The following is an 18,858-nucleotide window of genomic DNA, read 5'->3' as shown; positions in this document are numbered from 1 at the left end:
AAGTTCAAAGGAGCACAGAGATACCTGTTGAAAGACCCTGCTTACTCAGGATGATCCTAAAATCTGGGGCATGGAGGTTGCTTCTTGGAAAATGTGCTTTGCTGTTATGTGACTGACAAAGGGGAAGTCAGACAATGAAGGCAGGAGAGTTAAAATGTACAACATGGCTTGCTCTTTGATAGCTGGGAACCCTGCCTACGCTCAGGGACCCAGGAATGTCCCGAGCTTCAGCAGCATCCCAACCCCTTGCTAGACTCAAGCTCTGCTCTCCGGTGTCTGGGAGCTTATGTATAGCTACGTGCAGAGGGAATTCTGCATATCTCAGTCATTCAAACATGATTTACACAGTCAATCTACTAAGACTTTGCTGTGCTGTAAACAAACAAACAAAAACTCAACCATATCTCTAAAGCTAGAGTTTTCTTTAAGCAGCACAGATATAGTCCAAGGAATAGTGATGTAATTATTTCTTGCTTGTTTGCACAGAAAAATTACTTAGAGGGTTGTATTCATGTGTATGTGTTGCAAAGACAACAAATATATGTAAGTGGTAAATGAAAGAAATCTGTATATGTCCTTTATTTCTGCCTGCCCAGCCTGGCTATGCTTAATCTGTCCAATAACACAAAAACAGATTCTTTCCTTTAACAGACCCAGCATTAGGAGCTCGCATAAATACAAAAGCCTTTCAAAAGTGATAGAAACATAATTCAAACACAATTCACGTGCTGCTGTTTTCACAGCAGCATGTAAGATTTAACAAAAGTTAAGCAACAAATAATACAGTAGTTGTCAACCACTTGCTGGTTGATAATAAAAGATAAGTACATATGCATACACCTAAATATTTTGCCCGCATATATTCCACTAAGAATAATGACAGTGATTATGTAGTTACCTTTACCCCAGCATGTATATGTCCAAACACCTCTCCATGTGAGGAAGAATGATCCAGGTGAGGAAAGATTTAATTACATCTGTTTCTGGTCCTATTACTGATTTTAGAAATAAAGAATACTGAAGCTATATCTTTTGTTCCAGATTCTCCACCAATTCCAGACAGGTCTGTCTCTAGATTCCTAGATGCAGCTGGCCAAAGGTGACTCTTGTCTACATAATACGGGCAGTTTAAAGGGACTTACTCTTCCAGTTAAAAAGAAAGGCTAAACTTTTCAGCCACCCATGTCAACAGCAATCCATTGAAATAAAGGGTAATATTTTAATGATTGCTAATGCTTTCCAAACTTTTGCAACATTAGCTGTGAAGTTTAAAGACAAAAAGAGAGATCTCTACTAATGGGTATGAAGGACAGGTGGATCTTGAATTTCTACATTTTAAACAGTATTTAATGTTTTAATATTTTAAACAATTTTAGAGGCCACTTTTCCAGTTAGAAATTTGTGAGTAAAACATCATATGCAGAATTAGAAATGCTTAAACTGAGCAATTTCTTGGAACACAAGCCATCGGGGTCAGTAGATCAAGTTAGATAATAATGCAGGTCCTAGAGCATAAATGACAGAAAAGCCCATGTTTTAGCCTCATGTGTCCATCACTAGAGCTGTTTCCTTTGCAATTTTGGCGTTCCTACACTCTCTCACTCTCTCTCTCCTGACCTTTTGCTCATTTTGTTGTTTTCAGCTAGTGAGCCTTCTTCACTTTCTAAGATACTATGATGTCTGACTGATGCTTGAAAATTTCAGGTGTTGAACTTTTAAAACATGTTTAAATAATTATAGTGGAAAACTGGTATGGTATTACAATTTTCTTAAGCAGACTTGAAATTTTATTTGAAATTTTTTATTCTGGAAATAAATATTCACCGAACTTGCATTTTTGGAGGGAAGACTTTGTCATCTCATGCACACATACATATATGCATGTAGGTATATATTTTGGAAATTGGTAACAATATTTTAGATCAAGCGCTACCTCCATAATCCCACTTTATGCAATGAAATGTATTTGCTGCATCTTAGTATAGATTACAGAGTAATTTCTCTCACGTTAAGGGATGTTATTCTGTGGCATGAGCAGTATCTAAATGATGTTTTGATTTATATTCCAATCACTTAGTCTCTTTAAAAAAAAATGAAATGCTAAAAAGTACTTCAAAAACTGTAACTAAATGGCCATTTTAAAAGATTTTATTCTGTTAAATCTTTGAAAACTTTGGAGTTCATTATACAGCTAAAGGTCAGTATGGCTGGGTAATGGCTGCACTCTAGAGATTATTGTGCCACCATGGAAAAAGAATCTTTAAGCTATATCCTGGCTGTACAGGTACATTTGTTTCAACAGGAGTCTAACACTCAAGCTGGGACTAAAGCACACAACAAAGAGTAAAGTGTGTGTTGGGGAGGGAGGGACTGTGCATTTTGATAGAGAGTTTCTAAAATAATTCTTCTAGCTGTTTGTCAAATTGAATAGCTACCTTATGTTGCAGGAGCAGCAGGCATAGACTATTTTCTGCAAGGGAAGGTAAGCTGGGAGCTGAGGGTGACGGCAAGGCAGGCTACATGCTTTTCTTATTGTTGTTTATAGTAATAACGAATGAGAAAATAAAATAACTGGAGGTACTTATAAATATTTTACATATATTTTAAATCTTTTCTTGTGAAATTTTATTTTCTGTCTTAGCTCTTTATTCTTGTTGGTGATGATTTGTGGTACCAACTCAAACAAGTTCCAGCAAAACTTGTCACTGCAGAAATCACTCACCCCCTGAAAATAAGCAGCATTTCTGTTTGGGCATGTCACTTATTACTTATAAAAGACATCCCATGAGCTATAAAGCATGTGAGTTGGACACACAAACTATACATGTTGTCTTTGTAAGAAACATCAATTTTTTTTCAGTCTTTGTGAGAATTAGAAAAATTCATGGTTGTAATCTACAAGATTGTGTGTTATTTATGATATCTCATTAGCTCTTTATATTACAAAGGACATGACATTTTTCTTATTGCAGCTTTAAACAAATGTTTTGGGTTTCCTTGAAGCAATAAGGATATTTCAATATTATCCTTTATTTCTATCCCCCCCACCCCACCCTCCCTTCTGCCAAAAGTAATGCATCAAAATGGCTTATTTGTGGATAAACAAAGTCTGGATGGTTGTTGAAAATACCTTGTTTAAGCAGCTACTTATGCTAGTGAAGTAACTGATGTTAGACTGAACCTGCATGTATATCTATGTCATAGCTTTTGTGGACTGAAGAAATATGTGATGACTAATTATCTTGTTGAGCTGAAAGTGTTCAGCTTCAACACCTTTTATTTCTTTTCCAATCACATTTTTTTTCCAAAAGAAATTATTTTTACAATTTGCTGGAGCAAGGGACAGTTATGCATGTATTTCCATTTACCAAAATGGGTGACTTTTGTCTGAGGTTAAGTTTGAAGAAATACAAGATTCTTACTAATGTTTCTTTGAGATATTTAACAAGGTGTGATAGACATTTTCCCCAAAGATATTGTAGACTGTTATTTAAAATAGTTAATAGTAGTTTGTGTTTGGTTAACAAAGTGTTATACTAATTCTGAATGAAAATTAGTTCATATACAGCCATAAGGCAGCTTTGTCAGAGTTGAAAACTCCAGCCACCTCATGGGTCACAGTGAATGTTCAAGAAAAGTACTGAAAAAATCTTTGCTTTAGTGACTGGAACATTTCTGCGGTCTCAGTTAGAAACTAACTTCCATGTATCAATCAGCCTACCTCCATATACAGCACTGTATATATAGTGATACATCCATTCTTGTTTAAAAAAAAAAAGTGGTCTGTAGTAGCTGGATGGTTTTTATGGTGTTGATCAAGTCAGCAGAGATAGGCCATGCAGAGATAGTCATGAAGCTCTTGGTCTGCTAAAGCTATTCCTTCAAGTTAAAAACTAAAGCAACATGCCCAAACTGTAAAAAGATAGTGTTCCTTTTAAAATTCTTCAGGATAAGAGCTCATACATAAATCACTTTGCTTTTGAAAAAGGTCTCAGAGGAGTGCTTCCTAAGAGAAATCCCTGAAGGAAAAATGCCTTTTTGTTTCAAGTTGAAAAATAGAACTTACAAAGTACAGTGGCTCTGCCTATTCCCTAGCCAACAGTTGCCAACAGAGCCTGTACAAGTAAATTAGGGTCAAGAACTTCAATTAAACACAGCAAATTCAACTATAAAACTGAATTTCTTAATGAATATTTTTTCGTATTTGGTAATTTGGTTTTCCTATGGCATCTCAGCTTTAGCATTAGCATTATACTGACCTAATATAGACATAAAAGAAAGTGTTGAACGCTAAGTTCATAATTCTGCTTCCATAGTACCAGGATATTTTAGGGGATAGGCTGTCTGAATAGCCATCCTAGCTAACATACTTAGTAGAGGAAAATATATTATAATAGGAAAATATTGACAGTATTTTGCTTTCTGGTGATATTCTTAAATGATGTGAAATTTTAAGTTTCTGTAAGATGCTTTTTTTTCTTTCAGTGGCTCTCTAGAATGACAGTATCTCCCTACACTCCTGCCTATTGCTTGAATTACTACCAGAAGCTGTAGTTTATGGAGCAGCATTAACTCTATTGATTAGCCTCTTTGTTTTTTCTCTCAGAACTCAAAGGATCATTTATTACCACCCTTTGTTAACTAACAGTAGCTGGACTGCTAGATTGCATAGTCTAGTTTTAACTATAGAGTTGATGTTTAGAAACACCAGGCAGATGCTGAAAAGAAGTAGAAGGAATAATGACTTGGTAATTCAGTAAAAGCTCAGGCAGTGTGAACACCTTGATGTCAGCTGAGAATGGTCTTCCACTTCAAAAATACAGCATCTGCCTACTGCCATATTCTTAGCGTCCTATCAAACTCCCAATAGTTTTTTCCAAGACAAGTGTCTCTGGATATGTCTACCCTGCTAATTAAAAAGCCAGGGAATGAACTCAAGCACTGGATCCTGACTGTTCTGTGAATTGATATTTTTTTGCCCAGCTCAGTTTTGAGTTATTCCTGCTAGTTTTCTCCTGGACAAACTCCTAATAAGACTCTACCAGTTTTCTTTTCTGTCTTCTACAGTCCCTTTGTACTGTCTTACTGTGCTGTTGTCTGAAAGCTTCACTATGTACTTTCACATCAGTCCCTAGGCATGCCGCTTTCTTGCCATAAAAACACAACTTGGAGTTGCAACATGGCGCTCTCTATTTTAGACACTTCAAAGTGAATTTCCCTTCCCTCCAGCTATCACATACACACAAACAGCTATCTCGTAGCCCAGAGTAGCATTATGAGCAGACTGGAGGTCCCGCTAGGCCTCTGTAGCACTATGATTCAAGTGTAGTCATCACTGCTTGAGCTGGATGCTCTTTAACACACCAGTTGTACCAGAGGTATTGCAATGGCTAGTAGCTTGCCCTGTAAATATATTTTGTTCAGCTGCACAGCTTCTTAGAAGGCAAAACTGATAAAAGGCTCCAGGATTTACACTCTGAGCTGATGCCTGGTGCACATAAAACACATGTGTAGGGCACATCTCTTTCTATTGCAAGCTGACTTCTGGTTGTTGAGTCATAAATAATCACTTGACAAGCTAGTAGGCTCATTGCCATTACCATGATATTTAAATGACCGCTATTTGCAGTCCAGAAGAATGTAAGACCTTGCTTTTTAAATATAGTTATTTCTGATACCAGGTGCAAGCACTAGCACCTGGTAGGTCTGCACATCATGTACTAGACATCTTAGGAAACATTAAATTTTTTTGTTCTGTATCATTTATTCATCATAGAAAAATATTTAAAGATAGCAAGCTCCCTCCTCAGTATAAATTACTCTATTCTTTCCAAAAAAAAAAAAAAAAAAAAAAAAAAAAAAAAAAAAGGCCTTGTTTATTCTTCAGAAAGTAATGGAAAGAATGTAACATTTATATAAAGCTTTTCAGCACAAAGAATCCCCAAATGACCTTAGCTTGCAACCAGTACATTAAAATGGAGCTACTTCTGGGGTGAGGTGCTCTCTGTCAGCTGAAACTGCAGCAGACAAGCTGAACGTAATATAACCTAAGAAGAAATGAAGGCTACTCATCCAACTAGAGCTACAAGTAAGGTGATTACCCAACTAGATTTTGACTGAGGCCTCTGGGCACAGTAACTCTACAGTTTTAAGAGAATAATGCTTCCTTAGGACCAGCATCAGGGCTATTTAAATTTTGTGACCCCAAGTCAAATATAATTTTAATTAAGGTACAGATTTGAACTCACTGTCTCATGGACACCTTGTATCTATGATATCTAAGGTCAAAACACCTTAGCATATGGAAAATAATCTGTCTCACTGCTGCAACAGGATGTAAACATTTTGCCAATTACAAGTTCCTGGAAGGAATGAAAAGATAGTAATTAGAGAGAAAAACAAACCAGAATGCCTTTTGAAAGCATTTAAAGGCTAAGTGTTAATGTGTTAAAAGACAATTCATTTTTAATTAGGCTATAATGCATGGGATGCTTTGTATCAGACATCACTGATTCCTAAATGTTAATAATTGGAGTTTATAGAAGGCACAGTAAAGAAAAGGCAGCTTAGTTTGCCATTAGGGTCTGGCTTTTGTTTTCTGAATTAATTGTTCCAGCCAAATTTGACATCTTCTATTCACTAATCAATATAGTAAAGTGTATTCAAAATATGATAGGTTTTATAATTAAATTTCCACATTCACAAACTGCTGCTGCTTTCTGTGAGGACATTCCATATATAACTGCTAAATGGAATACTATTTTGAATTTTTTTACCACATTACCCTCAAACTGATACTGTTTGAAAATGGCTTCCATGAGTTATTAACACAATATTTGTAAAATAAACAAATCAGAACGTCTTTAACACACAGTTAACTGCACGCAAGTATAATCTTGCAATAGATTAACAGGCATGCAACAGAATACACTTACTATCTCTTATCTAAATATGTTCTATTTGATCTATTTTGCTAGAGCAATTTGTTCAGGAAATCAACAGTTCTTTACTCTGAGCTGCCATCTGGGAACAAATAATTGCTAACAAAGGTTTGTCTCAGGGATGATATATATATATATATGATTACATATACATATGATTAAGCATGTTAATGAGAAAAGGATGAAGAAAGCAAAGGACATTTATGCAACTGGAGAACACCAGAACAGAGGTCAGTTAAAAGAAAATAGAATGTGTTTTGTGTTCAGGCAGGTGAGGTATATGCTACAACGTTGAAGTAAGGCCAGCACACCTACCTAATAAGCCTTGATCACTGGACTGAGACGAAAGCAGTTGTGTGTAGGTATGGTAACAGAGAATGCTGCTGCAATTTATCCTGGTGTAAATCAGAACAGTTGAAGTTAGCAGATCTGAAACCCTTTCATAAGTAATGTGAGAAGATAATCTGTCCCAATGATTTTTTTCTTCTTCAATACTAAAAATAGCTTGTTATTATGATAACAAAAATTTAGGCTCTATCTACATTCTTGTCCTCTCTTCCAGTCCACAAAACTTACAATTTTAATTACATGATTTATTAATTTTTGTTAATATATTTTTCTATTTACTAAATACAATTCTCCATCTCTTTCAGTATATGCCATATAACTCTTCCCTCTACTTTATTTATATAGAGAAGTTTGAGGTGTGTTGCAGATCTCTCATTGACTGAGTTAACTGAATTCCTCCAGATTTAAACTGATGTGAGATGAGAATTACACTAGTTTCTCTTTTATCTCTCTTAGCATAGGGGGGAATTTACCACACTATCAAACTAACCATCAATGACAAGATACAAAAGATGCAGTCTAGTTTAGTGCCTATCTCAAATGTCCAAAACACCTGCAAAATGACAACATATTTTGAAAAGTCACTGGTATAAAACATTAACTGAATGCTTATACCAGCTGGTATAAAGATCAGCATTAACACAATAAATAATATGTTTTAGCTTCATTTTGTTATCTCTAGAATTTTCACTGATGCTGAAAGAGGTACACAACAGTTGGATTAGGACATTTTTATCTTGCTGTTGCAGGAAAAAAATTGATCTGTTCTACTGATGTCTTCTTGATGCACCAGTACAGGTACTGTCCTGTCCAGCAGTCTTGCAAACAAACTGCTAATGTCAGTCTAAGTGTTCCACTTTCCTTCTGTTTTATTTAATGGTCTCTGCAAGTACTGGAAATGTCTACTAAACAGATTTGATAGATGTAAACACCAAAGCTGTTCTAATCAAACCAACAAAATTCCAAACGTGAGACAGCAAAAGCTAAAATACTCATTGCAACAGGCAGAAGGACCTAGCAAGAACATTTTGGTTTTATAGAGCAGAGAAAAACTCAGGTACTTGAATAGTATATCTATGCTATTGCTCCTGATGCTGCCAGCACTGTGGCTCAGGACAGCTGCTACGCTACATCAAATTCCTCTGCGCTTGATGCCACCTCTTGCTGTGTGACAGCAGGCTCACACTGGATCTTCACAATCCAAAATGAGGAAAATCAATCTCAATTCCCAAATAGCCAGACTTACTAGAGCAGAAAGCGGTTAAATTCTACCTATTGCACTGTGGTGGGCACTGGGGACAGAAAGACATAAGTTTGCAATGTGACAGTATCCTGCTGCATTGTTGCCCCAGTTCTTCCTGGCAGCATTTCAATAAAAGTTAAATTTATTTAAAGGCAGTGGAATTTAAACGTGTACTTGTAACATGTACTTAACGGAGCAGGAATGGCTGCTGCAGTGGGCCTGAGAGGGAGCAGGGATGGTAATAGATGAAGGAGGAGTGCATGTGTTGTTTGTCTGTAAGAATTATTGCAGTGAACTGCCTTTTACTCTCTATAATTGCTTACAAGTAGGAGATCTTGCGAGAGATTTTGTCTGGTGTTGAAACTGTAAAAATACCCTTCAACAGCTGGGTTTCTACACTGGGTAAGGTTAGGCATCTTGGTATGACAGGTGTTGGCCATGTTGGTAATGTCAGTCAGAGCTTATTTAGTGCAAAGTACATATCTGGAAAATGTTGATTCACTGAACCTAAAATTATTTACAGGAACATGTTCAGTTTGGCAAGGTCTTGTTGAAATCCATTCAGTTCTGTCTGTCTTTTTGTTTGTTTTCTTGATTGACTTCCCCCCCCGCCCGCCTGTCTGCTTGGAGAACTGCTCAAGAGCCCTGAAGTGGGTAGGTTTGTTGCACGGACCCGAGGATCTCCCTTGAAATACTCGGACGACTGCTGTCAGTCCATCTCTTTGTTCTGACAACATTATGTCTCAAGTCTCGGCTGCTTTAGCCTCTGGTAGTTGTTCAGATGAGACCTTTTCAGGCAGATCTGTAAAGTCTCTGCTTTATAACAGCTCCACTTCTAGAAGTGCCAGTTCCTCCCCTCCCTGGGCACCTTTGTCTGAGGGGCTGACACTAAGCCCAGGAGGAATGCTTCCACTGGCGTAATAACTCTTTACAGCAATTGATTTGTGTCTGAAATGTGCATGGTACTCATAAGGTGGTGACAGGGTAGAAGAGGCTGATTCACACGGCTCTCTTCAGTTTTCTGTAACTCCTTGTATTCCTCAGAATTCCCATTTCTTTTTTGATGTCAGCTTCTCCTATTTGAGGAATTGTAGCTTCAGTTTTTTTTTTCAAATTAAATACAATCTTTGAAGATAGCAATTAATAATGGATTGTTTCTTTTACTTATGTGTTTTCTAGGATTCCTGTTCCGTGTCCATGTGACATATTTCTATAGGCCACTTTATATATTTCTTTGTGCAGATGGTGTGATTAAATATTTTAATGAATGGTAAACTGCTTTGAGGAACGTTATATCCCTTCTTTGTGTCTGGAGATAATCATGTTGATAATGGCTTTAGTCTTACTATGGTATATCTGTACAAAATGATCTTTTAACTTTTCTCCAAGTCTGATATTTTCATTGAAAAGAACTTATATTTTTTCTGTATTATCTTTCTGTTTATCAACATTTGCTCTTTCCAGAGTCTCCGGCCATACTCCTGTATTGTTTTTCCACTCTCACTATCTTTGCATAGCATAGTACTGTTCAATTAAAAAAAGAAAAAGAAAATTGTATTTTTCTGGTGAAATATTTGTCAGCAAAACAATGCAATCCAATACATGGAAAAATACAGTTTTCCAAAGAGCTGTAGTGCATGCATAGTCATTTTGTTTGTTTTCTTTCTGCCAAAGTCCAAGCCTTCTCCAGCCGTTTTGATGTAGAAGACTATCTGCTAATATGTCTTCCCTTTTTTAACCATGGGAGATAATCTTATTTTGTAGATTGATTTAATTATATGCATAAATGCTACTTTTTACTGCGGTGGCAAAGAATTTGCTTTGTTTTGTTGCTCTGCCTGCATTGAGATTCCCAGAACAAGGCGTATATGCAGATTCCTGTTTAGCATCCATCTTAGACGAGTAATTTCCTTAAGAACATATTGTGTTGATCATTTCCCTCCCTGAGAACTATCCTGAATTCCTTTGGTAATTTCTTTGTTTTTCTGTGATAGGATGTACTTGATAAGCTATTTTGGCAATGGGTCTGAGGAAAGTTTTAAGAAAGGCTGGAGGCATGCCTCCAGCCTCCAAGCCTCCAGAGCAAGAGGCAAAAAGAGGAATGGAGACGTCTGCTGAGCTGTAAATGAGTGATGCCTGTCTGGCGCATACTTGTCTCTTAAGGGCATCATTGCGGATCCTGGTAGCTCTGGGACCTTGGCTCCTGAGCAACCCGGGAAGCCTTGGCTCTAGCTGGATTCTGTCCCTGTGGCCCTATTATACGTGCACAGCAAACAACCCAGCCTTCCCCAGCTGCGGGAAGTCTCCTTGGACTTTTCAGAGCCAGATGCAAGAAGGCGAGTCTCCAGCGCAGTGGAGCGGTTGGCCCATCTTGGTCCAAGTAAACTAAACTGAACAGCTCTGCCGCCCCAATTTCTATTTCTCTTTATGTGAAAGTTTAAGAACATCCTGATTTTCATCTTCAATTCATACGGCAATTTTTAATGTTAAAAAATTCAATATTAACCTATATTCTTTTCCCCTTTTGACTGCCTACAGCTAGTAGCTGACTAAAACGGCTCAGAAGCATCTTCAGAAACCAATTAGCCTTCTCAGCCAAACATATCTGTGTCTCAGAGATGAGATTAAAAACAAGAAATCCCCCTACATGTGTTTCCTCTTATCCATGCCCTATCATCAAAGCGATGATATTCTCAGTTTTGGAGATGAAGTGAAGAAGCCATGAATTAGAGAGCAAGACATCTGGCTTGAAACAGCAAGTGCTTTTATCTGTATTTCCTTTAGCTCATACCGTAATCTTTCCCAACAAAATTCGATAAATGCCATTCAAACCAGTTACTTCCATCTCTGCTCAGGAGGGGGAAACATTTTGCAGGTGTCTTTCTATCTCAGTATGTCTCTCACACATATAGCTGCTGAATACAATTTGGCCAAATTTTGGATATTCTGCTTTGTGGGAGACACTATTATTTTAAAATGTTTCTCGTGTTCAGAACAGATAGTTCTGAACCATTTCATTCTTCAGGCTCACTATTTTCTTTTCTTTGGTCCTATTTTAAAGGTGACGTGTTCCTCAGGCTCTTAGCGGCTGCTTCATAAAAGTAACAGAATTCTTACCAATTTCACTTAGTAGCTCTCAGGACTTTGCAGGGGCTGCAAAAGGCTTCCCTTGGAGACCCTCAGCCTTTAAAATTTCACATGGCCTGCTACCTTGACTACTAGGACTTTAAGGGAACTGTGTTCAAAAGCTACAGAAATCAGAAGCTAGTCATTTAAAGAGAATGATTTGGACAATACAATCACCATCTAATTTTACCTTTGAATCCACTGAAAGACAACATGCATTGTATGTGCAAAGTTATACAAACTACTTCTCTTAACAATGGTATTGTGGGCTGAATAAGAGTAGAGAGACTTATGCAGAGAAAGAAAAGCATGTTGTTGTTGTTATTGTTACTTGGATCCCTATAAGGAGGAGTGACTCAGCCTTGCTTTACATTTTGTTTCAATGAGTATCTGAGAGTATAGGTTGTAGGAGGATGATTTTTATCCATGTCTAAACTCAGCTGTCTTTAGATTCTGTTGCACAGAAGAGAATTTGCTGCTCACAAATAAGTAGTTTATATAAGTGTGTAAAGGAAGGAAAAATTCCAGAAGCTAATGTGGTTAGATCAAAGCTATTCACTGTTACAGGAACATTTTTAATAATTAGTCTGACTTGTCTTAAAGACAATTTGTCTTTTTACTAATGGAAAGTAGTTAAAATTAAATATTTTGCCTTGTGGCTATACATATAGCAGATGCACATACTGAGATGTGGATCACTAAACAGATATGGGACAATGTGTTGCATATGTTAGAAGCAAGCACAGAGATCTCAGAGAAATTGCTGCATTAAAGGGAACACAACTAAACAGTTCTGTTCAGGTATGCAAGTCATCTGTTGATTTACAATAAATATTTTCGTCATTTTAAGATGGCTGTTGACTTATCGTTTTTAAAGCAAGACTGTTAAGATAGACTTGTATTTCTCAGCAAATGACTTTCAAGGTGAACAGGAGGGAGAAGGAAGTTGTGAAGTGGGACATAAAACCTATCACTGCCTTGTTTTCCAAGCACTCTTCTACTGATGTATTTTTAGTCCTTTTTTTAAAACGAGTAATGCATTATTTCAATGTATTGTTAACCTTGAACAACTGAAAAACCGCAAGACATACTGTTTATTGAGGACAAGCTAATTGTATGGCTTATGATGTTTTCCATTTTGAATCAGATTGAGATTGAGGTGTTAGTGACAACATTTAGCCTATAAGTTTTATCTCTTTTTTATTTTCTTTTTCTCTGCTGGATGGCATTATCTTGCTGAAATTATATGAATGTTCTGTGAAAAGGTCTTGAAATTGAAAAATGAGACCAGAAGGTACTGCTCACCTCAGTGTTTATACTTCTTTATTTTCATCATTTTTCTGAAGGAAGAAACTACATATCTGTCAGGACTTGCCAAATAAAATAAATGAGCTGTTGCCACTCTTTCAGTAGCTCATGCCTTTATGAGTTGGTGTGCATACTTCTTAGCATATGAATGTGCATTCTCTTAAAGACTGTATAAAGCATTCTAGGTATTATTTTCCCCTTCTGCAGGTGGGAATTTTTGTAAAATCTTTAAAATGAAAAGAAGGTGTTTTTTCTTTTTTATTTCCCATTTTATGAGCTATACTTTTTCATGAGATGTTTAGTAGGAGCTGAAATTCAGTTTCAAATAAGCCTATCACTAAAAAAAATTTTTTTGTTAACAAAGAAGTGGGGAAAAATGATTTTATGTACATTTTAGATTTAATTCCTCTTATTTATGCAAAAATAGGTAGAAACGCCTCCTTCTATAACTGTGGACAGCTTTTGCATTTAGTATTGTAGCTAAAGCATTCCTACAGAAAACATCCTGCTCGCAGCTTCTACTTATAATGAGGACTTGTTAGCATAATCACTCTCCCTAATTTTTACTGTGACTGTGTGTCACAGGAAATGTACTGTTTTCTTAAATATTCTGGTTTCAGGCAATCTAGTACCCAGACTGAGAAAGATTAGAAAAATAAACCTTAATAATTCTGACCAAAAACAGAAGAGTAGATTTCACAGAAATAGTTGTCTAGTTCATAAACATCCAGACACGGTCATTTTAAGCAGCAGCTTCATTTAGCACATTTGTTTCATTTAGCACATTTGTTTCACTGAATTGCAGGGTCTGTTTCTTGTTAATGAACTGTACTTATGGCTTTTGTAGTCTGGTTTCACAGCAGTTAGTTCATAGGTAGGAGGGAAAGGTTCGAAGGTTGTTACTGATGTCTTCCAGGATCTTTGATGTGTCCAAGTACGATTCAGTAGGCAAGGCTATGGTACTATCACTTGCTGTTGAACTGAAATAATGTTTAAAGTAAGATATCTTCTTCTGAAGAAGAGTAGCAGGTCAGGCAAATCTAACTACTTTTCCAAGGAATTTCCTGTAGGCTTTAAGTTTTGTGTGTGTGTTATTATTCCCTCCAGTAACATGCAGGTGCATCACATTCAAAAACACACACACACTTTCATGATAGTTTGCAAATGGGTGGTTGAGCCTAAACGCACAGATCCACATAGTTATGCATGTAGCACAAATTTGCACTGGAAAATTGGAAACCAAATGTTGAATATTCCTTTTTTTCAATTTCGTACCCTAGTTTCTGCTCCTATATTGTTTTAAATAAGCCTTTTGGATGATTACCTGCCCTCCATGTGACTGTTGATGCATAGCTTTCAAAGAGGGGCAAGTGCAGCTGTAGGAGTACATTTTTTTTTTTTTTTGTGATTCTATATATACGGTTTTTGACTGCCTTTTCAAAACTGCTATTGCAGGAAGTTCTTGACAGAGCTGCTTCCCTTCAAGTGTTCTTGCCTTCGGCACTTCCAAGCATCCTCAGACTCTTCGAGACACTGGTGTCTATTCTTCGCTGTGGTCTGAAACTTAGCAAGAAAACTCGCATCAAAAGATAACCTCTCCCATAACCTGTCCTTTGTATTCTGTGCTGACTAAAAGGGTATAAATTGATTTGATTAATGATTCATTAAACATAGATTTCAGACTGTTTTCTGTCCTAGTTATCTACCAGCATACTAGAAATGTAATTAGCGCAGACACAAATTGTGATTGTTGATTCTTTTGGCAGTGAAAATATTACTCATAATGCTCATTTATCATAGTTACTATTACTAACCATATTGATTACTAGAGTGCTTGAGGAACAACAATGAAAGTCAATATTGTGTTAGATGCCATACAAAAAGTCATAGCAGAGACTCTGAATAGCATTAAAAATACGCTGCTGTTAAACAAGCACACAGCTGTTCATGACACAAATGACACTGTGGCTCATCTTTCTTAAATCTGTTCCTTTTGACTTGCATTTGTTCATATAAGTGGGCATTTTCTGATTGATTGTGCAGGAACATGAAGAATTGATTAGGAGAAAGTTATTGTATTAATTTTGTTCTTGCTGTGCCTTATTCTTTCTAATCGTAGATCCCATGGGCTAGAGACTAATCCCAGGAGAATTTGCTTTCTCTCCTCCCAGGTTAGTTTAATTTTCCAGTGTTACTTTGAAAGGTCACACCCACAAATTTTAAAGCACAAAGCAGAGACTGCAAAATAAACTCTGAATAAAAAAAAGTCATTATTCAGAGGAGACCTAGAGGATGATGTACTCATGATGAACTCTCATGGCACAGATATATTGCATTTTCTGTTGCTTGAACTTTTTTTGAAAGGTGTAGTTCTTAGGTAAAAGGAATTGCTATAGATAAAAGGTCTGAATACTCTGAATGCCTGTTAAAGCTAGAAGCTTAATGAACAGCAGCTCCTTGGAAGAAACCTTGTGGTGTAGTTCCATCCTGAAGGAATCCCATTCGAGCACCCTGGGGCCCCTCCACCAATGTGGGGGTGGCCGGGAGGCTTGCTTCCGAGCTCATGCCTGACCTGAATGAAAATGCGAATGCTGACGCGCCGTAAGGTCCCATCTCTCCTTTTGCCAGTGAAAAGGGGCTCCTCGTTACTGTCGTGAAGAAGGATGGGACCTAAATGAAGATGCTAGAGATGCTACCATATGGTCATTGTAATTATAGTTAGAGTAATGGACACACCCCATTGTAATTATAGTTAGAGTAATGGACACACCCCATACCAGTAGGCTTGTGCACATAATACCAGCAGTAGTACGTAGGTATTCTTGAATGCTACTGAAGAGCGATTCTAACTGGCATTTAGTGTCCCTAGATGATTATGCAAAATGTTTGCTGTAAATTAACGAAACTAACTTTTCTAATAGCTTATGATCCTCTTGTTAGCTAACCTAAAGAGAAGTAAACATTTAATTTTCTGCAAAGTATGTTTAGTAGTGCAGGATTTAAATAACTTTAGTCTCATTAGCAGCTCTTGTTAGAGAACCAGGCCCTTGACAAGAAGAGAGCCTCGTCCTAAGCTTGTTTGAGTTACTTGGAATGCATTTACCTCTATTTACTCCAGCTGAGGTATTGGAGTAAGCATATGTATGATGGGAAGTAAGTGATTATTAGAGATGGGTAAGTCTTATGACAGATTATTAAATACTATTATTTGAGCATTCATTTCTGCTTATTGATGTGTATAGATGATCGTAGTCCATGACATCACGTATTGAAAAGTGATAATGAATTTATGATCATATGTATCTGTAAAACTGAAGAATTACTGAGCCGAAGTAAGCTGAAGGTATGAATCAATTCCCTTTAGGTAAAATATATATATTTTTAAATTAGACCTAATATGAATGCTTTCAAGCAGGCCCCAGGCTGAAATGAGAAAGCGGTAGCTTACTCCTATTTGCAAATTATCTTTTTTCTTTTCCTGTGGAGGATAGAAATATATTCTACATACATAATTACAGAGCCTGAAAAATTACAGAGATTTTCAGGGAGTTGTCTTTCATCATCAGGTTGCTCACCTAACCTCTAATACAGTAACTCCTTTTTAATAGATGAGGCCAATAAAGTGAGTGTAGCAACTGACTTTTAGAGAGCTCATTGTCTGTCCATCTACCTTTAATTATTTCTGGGATTTTGCTTTCAATTCCTGCTCTGAAAAAAACCCAGGAGTCAAACTGCAGTACTTCTAGTATTTGAAACGAAATTAATATAAAAGAGTTGCTAACACAGTCTGAGGTATATTTGAAGTTAATTGTATGCATTTATTCAGAAAATATTCATGTTCCGATTTTTCTAGAGCAGAAAATAGAATATCATAGGAGCAGTTGCCACCTATATCAAAACAGTTCCTCTGAACTTCTTGTACATTGTTATGTGTTTTCCTCATCTATATTTGAAAACTTGTAACAACAGTGTGTGGTGTAGTACAAAGGGAGAAAATGTATTTCTATGCTATTGTAGATCCAGACCGTGACAAGGCAGCAGATCTCGCAAATGTACTGTCTAGCTGTGCAGTAATGACAGCAAAATATTCAGTGGCATCTGTTATAAAGAATTATTTTATCTAACCTTTGAGATATAAGTAAATCTTTACAGTCATGACTATAAGAAACTGAACCAAAACAGCACTTGCTGGCTAAGATTAGGATATTTGAAGTTTTTGTGTATTTCAATTTCTATCTTCTGAGTTATTCCCCTTTGCTATCACCTATCTACCCTTGCTTCTATTGGGGACCTCTTATTATGAAAATATTCTTAATAAATTTGGCTGTTCCTTTTGTCTGTATTCTATTCTTCCACAGTTGTCTGCCCGCTCATTCTGTATATGAAGTACAGCTAGCTTTTCATAGAAAACTTTGAAAACATTCTCCAGTATTTAGGAACATTTTTGGATACTCTTAGATATCAGGTTAAAGCCAAGCTCCCAAACTGAGCCGCCTCTTTAATTTAGATTTTATCTTTCTGGTTTGATTCAAAATCTTGAAGCTAATCTTTGTTTCTGGATTAGGAAGGAGGCTTGACTATCAGCCCTGAAGCATCTTCGGGGATGTCCTTGGGGTCTGAGTATTCATGATACTGCTTTTTGTTAGGAGCAAGAAGACAATGATGAGGTAAATATGCCTATTATATCTGTGACTTATAGTTCCTAAGGATTCAATGAGAATTGAATCATGTCTTAGCAGAAAACTGAAAATATATATTGCATCATCATATTTTTGTCTTTGACATCCTACAAATCATTTTGTAGGGGTCAAGTTTCTTTTGATCAAAAAGTACAGATTATGTTGAATGAAAGATTTGCATCAAATGAAACATTTGTGAATTCATGTCAGCATATTGTCACAATATTATTTTGCTAGAAAAAAGACTAATCCCCCACCCCTACAAATTTAACTTTTAAAATCTCTTAAATCAAACTGCCTTAATTCTTCAATTCAAATACTTTGTTCTGAAATTTATTTTTTAAAAAAGTTTTAAATTCCCCCAAATTGAAAATGAACACAGTTTTTCTTTTCAGATCAAATCAATCAATTTTTAGTAAACTAGAACATTCACAAAAATGTCAGCTTTATAATCTTTAATTTTTAAAATATACTTCTAAGGGACCAAAGCATTTATTTTCTTTTTTCAGGGGAAAAAAATCCAAAACCTAAAACCATGTTATTTGTGCAGCTTTGCTTTTGTCTGATGATTTTTTTTTTTTGCATTAAAACTCTTTTATCAAGTTTTGATTTGGTCATCTCTTTATCAATTTTCTAACATCCTTTCTCTTTAAACCTAGATAATCTGTCTGGACTAAGTAATTTCTGCAAACTATATATGCACATTATCACGTGAAATTCAGCTGATAATCTTGTCTAGAAAGAACTGGTTTGAGGGGCAATTTCAAACTTTGCCAGCAATTAGTGTTCTAGGTATTAAGGAGGAGAACTGCAAATTTTTGGCTTTGTCTCAGAAGAATCTTTTGGTCTATAAACTGTTGCACGTTTCCTGGGCCTAGAGTTACACTGTGACTTAGCTTTAAAGGGAACTACATCCAAGAATATGACTCTTGAATTTTGTATCACTTCTAGACATCCGAATCCACGAACAGCATTTATGCTTCCTTGAGTTACCACATGGTGGAAACACCTTCTCTCAGCATTTCTGTCTAGTAAAACTTCACTCGTTTGCCTAGGATTTCCTGAAAGCTTAAATGAGCTGTGACTGAGCTGCTGTATATTTGGAAATCTTGGAGAAATCTTTCCAAAGCACTCCTGCAATAACATGTTAAGCTTACAGTCCTCAGACATCACATAACACATTTTAGTGAAAGCAGTGAGAACAGTCAGAGAG

Source organism: Dromaius novaehollandiae, chromosome 4 (assembly GCF_036370855.1).
Source record: "Dromaius novaehollandiae isolate bDroNov1 chromosome 4, bDroNov1.hap1, whole genome shotgun sequence".
Lineage (NCBI taxonomy): Eukaryota > Metazoa > Chordata > Aves > Casuariiformes > Dromaiidae > Dromaius > Dromaius novaehollandiae.
This window is presented reverse-complemented; position numbering follows the sequence as displayed.